Below are 5,108 nucleotides of genomic sequence, written 5' to 3' on the forward strand. Positions count from 1 at the left end.
TATGAATGCAGCCCTTTGGATCCAATCTTTAGGGCTCAGTAAACGCCTGGTGATGTGTGGTTAACTTTTTCTTTGAAGCATTTAGAAGTGGATATGTGAGTGGCAGGATACTATTAGAAGGAATGACATGTGTGCCTGAAAAAAGCCTCCTCCTTCATTACACCTCTCCTCCCAGGCCAAATAGCCAAGACTCCAGCCATCTCATGCCCTGAGGAGAGGACTCTCAGAAGAACCAGAAAACGAAGACATCAAACTCTTGGCTCTAGAGTTTCAAAAGATTTGAAAGAATATATACATACTGCAGTTTGATTTCCTAAGTCTTCCCCCCACCCCACCCCACACCCCATTAATTCCAGCAGTAAATTCTGAGCGATCCCAGATAGAGCATGGTAAGGTGGCCCCGGTCCCTGCAAATCAGCCATCAGGGGGCCCTGTGGAGACCAAGATCATGTCATGCCCCAAGACCATGCAGCCCTCACTTAATTATTCTTTTTTATTTTTTATATCCTCAACCAAGGACATTTTTCCATTTTTGTTTGGATTGAGTGGGAGGGAGAGAGAGGAACAGAGAGAAAGAGAGAAACATCGATGTGAAAGGGACACATCAAGTGGCTGCCTCCCTCACGACCCCAACCAGAGCGGGGGACAAACCGCAACTGAGGTATGTGCCCTTGACCGGAATTGAAACCAAGACTCATTGGTCCGCGGGCCGACGCTCTAATGGCTGAGCCAAACCGGCCAGGGTGTCATTCAATTAAATTAAGAATTTCTTTTCAAAAGATACCATATACAGAATGGAAAAGTGAAGGGGAGGGTTTCATTAATGGTGACAAATGTACCACACTAATGTAAGATGTTAATAATAGGGAAAACTGGGTGTGAGGTATATAGGAACTCTCTGTATTATCTTCTCAATTTTCCTGTAAATCTAAAACTATTCTAAAAAAATAGTCAATTAAAAATATACCATAAAGTGAAAATTACAAGCCACAAAATGGAAAAAGAAGAGATAAGTTGTATCCAGAATATATAAATAACTCCTACAAATCAATAAGAAAAAAACAACCTGAACCTGGCCAGTATGGCTCAGTGGTTGAGCATCAACCCATGTACCAAGAGGTCGCCAGTTTGATTCCTGGTCAGGGCACATGCCCAGGTTGTGGGCCTGATCCCCAGTGCGGGGCATGCAGGAGGCAGCTAATCGATGTTCTCTCTCATCGATGTTTCCATCTCTCTCTCTCTCTCTCAAATCAATAAATAAAAAATAATTTAAAAAAGAGAAAATCAACCTGATAGAAAAATGAGTGGCAGACTTGAACAGATACTTTACAGAAGAGGAAATCCAAAAAGCCAGCAAATACATGAAAAGATGCTTAACTTCATTAGTAGTTAGGAGAATGCAAATTTGAAACCATGAGATACCACACACACCACTAGATTGGCAAAATTAATAAGTCTGACCATGCCAAGTGTAGGTAAGGACGTGAATCAGCTGAAACTCATAACATGCTTGTAGGAATATAAATTGGTGCAGTGATTTCTGAAAACATTGCTTTATCTCTTAAGAATTAACATATACATACCCTATAGCCCAGTAATTCCATTTTTTGGAATAAATACTACAGGAATATATACTTACCTGTACTAGAATGCATGTACAAAAATGTACATAATAGTGCTGTTCATAATAGCCCCAAAATGGAAGCAATTTAAGTCCATTAACAACAGAATGGATAATAAAATATGGTATATTTTATACAATGGGATACTATTACACAAAAGGAATAAATATAAATAATATATATCACATATGTTTTACATGACATATTGTTTTATATTATATCATATATGTTATATATGACATATATGTTATATACAAGTATAAGAAATGAACAGTATAATTCCATTTATATAATGTTAAAAAAAACAGGCAAAAAGAAACTATATTGCTTAGGGTTATGGCATAGATGGTCAAAGTCTAAAGAAAGGCAGGGAAATTATTACCATCAAAGTCTGGAGAGTGGTTCCCTCCGGGGTGGTGGAGAGGAGGATGTGTCTGAGAGGGAAACAGAAAGATTTGAGGATGGTCGTTTCTTAATTACCCATATTCTGAACATTGATGTTAGATGTGTGTTGTATTTGACAATAAAAAGGTTTTTAAAAATCTAGTTTGAATTTTGAAAAGGTGTATTCCCCTTTGACTTGGTAGGAATTATTTGTATGTGATTTCCATTTCCATTTGGAGAATCTTACATTTACAAACATGTTTTCAGTGAGTGTGGAAATTTCCAAAGAAAGACCAGTGTTGTGGTTGGCACGTTAGCAGCTGTCTACCAAGAGATCTTAGAGATGGTATTTACCGTGGGAATTCACCACGGGGCACAATCTAGGCCTCAGCCTTCTAGCCCGAGAGCCCCAGGTCCATCAGTGTCCCAGAGTGACTCTGACTGTGACATTGACCCAAAACAATAAACTTGTAAGATCTTAATGTTGCAAAGAGCATTTTGTTAATTTACGATGAGCTATGTAAGTATGTGCCAGTCTCTCCTAATATATTAGCATGTAACTCAGGAATCCTACTTATTCAAAATCAACTTGATGAGGCTCTGTTGTACCCATCTCCACAGCTGCAACTACCCACCCTCACCCCCAGGCAGGTTGGATATTTATGTCACTGTAATAAGCCACCTTTTTGGGGTGACTGCATAGACTATACCTCTCCATTCATGAGAGCTTCCCACCCACTTCCATGGTCCCTCTCAAGTTTGTTTTCTTGATTAAACACTGAGTGAGACAGAGGGCAATCTTATTTCCAAGTTTTAGTGGGTACTTCGTCTCATTGAGCCACTGGATACTGACTTCTGTGACTTTGGGAGAGTTCTCTCCAACAGCCGTGAAAAACCTAGTTACAAGCATGATACCCTCTGAATCTATGATAATAGAAGTCCAAATAGTCATTATCTCCGAGGGTGAAGGACGTAAACTGAGAAGGGTCACAAGGAACTTTCTGAGGTGATGGAAATATTCTGTGTCTTGATCTGGATGGTGGTTGTATGGGGGATATACATAGATGAGAATACAACAGGTTATTCACTTAAGATTTGTGCATTTTACTGTATGCAAATTACACCGAAAAAGATTTTTTTAAAAAATCCTTACCCAAGGATTTTTTTTTTCTATTTATCATCAGATAGAGTGGGAGGGAGAGAGAGAGAGGAGGAGAGAGAGGAAGAGAGAGAGAGTAAGGGAGAGAGATACATCGATGTGAGAGGGACACATCAACTGGTTGCCTCCTACACAACCTGACCAGGGCCAGGGACAAGCCACAACTGAGGTACGTGCCCTTGACCAGAATCGAACCTGTGACTCATTGGTCCACAGGCCGATGCTCTAACCATTGAACAAAACCAGCCAGGGCTACACCTAAAAAGTTTTAAAACTTGAGGTTGGTGGGTGTGGCTCAGTGGATCGAACATCATTCCATGGACTGAGAGGTCTCCATTAGATTCCTGTTCAGGGCACATGCCCGGGTTGTGGGCTCGATCCCCAGTAGGGGGCATGCAGGGGGCAGCTGATGGGTGTTTCTCTCTCAAATCTATGTGTCTTTCTCTCCCTCTCCCTTCCTCTCGCTCTAAAAAAATAAAATAAAATAAAAGTCATTAAAAACATATTTTTAAAAAGTTTTAAAAGTTGAGTATTCTGTTTTCTCCTAGTGGATGAGCATATTTAAATTAATATGAATGGAAGCCATTATGTGTTCAGTGTGTTCACTCACTGACTCATTCATGTATCCAGTGTTGTGTGTTTGCAGTGTGCTCTGTGAACTCTGAGTCCTGCTAACTTGGAGCTGAACTTTGAAGTTGCTGAGAATTGATGTCCCATTTGAAGGGAGAAAGGGGGGGAGGGCTTCTTTTTATTTATTTAATTAATTAATTAATTTTTTTTATCCTCACCCGAGGATATTTTTTTTCCTTTTTTTTTTTTTTGTTCAGCTAGAGTGGGGAGGGAGAAAGAGAGAGAAACATCGACATGAAAGGGACACATCGAGTGGTTGCCACCCGCACGACCCAACCAGGGCCGGGGACAAACTGCAACCGAGGTACGTGCCCTTAGCGGGAACCGAACCCAGGTCTCTCCGGACCACAGGCCAACGCTCTAACCGCTGAGCCAAACCGGCCAGGGCGAAAGCTTCTTTTTATATGGTTCACCTCCAAGTTAGCAGGGACCCTGATCACAGAGAACATTGTAAACACACATCATTGGTTACATCAGTGAATGAATGAATGAATGAATGAATGAATGGAAACAAGTTAACAAATGATGGCTTCTATTTATACATGAAGAATGAAATGGAAGGAATCTGCTAGTGAAGTGATCACAGTAATTTCAGTTTCCAGATGATTACAAAGGCAAGAACAGGGCAAACCCATGCCTCCTTGGCCACAACTGTTTTCAAGACAGAGCCCCTCCCGTCCTCCACTCCTGTGCCCAGTTCTCTCCACTTCAGCCCTGCACCTGCAGTGGCAGCACCAATAGGTGAGCGTCTCAACCCTGGAAGTCGCAGTGACCTGCAGCTCTGACTCGACGCTTCCACCTGGAGCTATCACAGTGTTTCCTGCAACCATCGCCTTCTGCCCTCTCGTACTCATGTTAAGTTTATTTGTATCAATTTCTACCAAACTGGAATAGTTCTGTACATACTTGGCTTAATCAGAAATAATTTGGTTGCAAGTGACTCATTTGCTCACCTTAAGACCTTAACAAAACAGAGGTCCTTTATTGGCAGGATCTAAGGGTATGTAACAAAAGTTTTGGCAAAAGAGTTCATAAGAGCACTGACTTGGTGATTCAACTACCTGTGTGACCTCAGAAAAGTTACTTTACCTTTTAGGGCTCAGTTTCTTCATCGGTGAAATAAGGACAATAATAGTAGAGGTGTCAGCCACATAGATCATGTGAGGATTAAAGTTAGTGCCCATACCTACAACCAAGTTTACTCCATCCTGCACAGCTGTCATTGATAATCGATGGACATATCAAGAGTTTCCCAGACAAGAAAAAGCTAAAGGAGTTCATCACCACCAAACCAGTATTATATGAAATGTTGA

This window comes from Molossus molossus, unplaced genomic scaffold (assembly GCF_014108415.1).
Source record: "Molossus molossus isolate mMolMol1 unplaced genomic scaffold, mMolMol1.p scaffold_m16_p_2, whole genome shotgun sequence".
Lineage (NCBI taxonomy): Eukaryota > Metazoa > Chordata > Mammalia > Chiroptera > Molossidae > Molossus > Molossus molossus.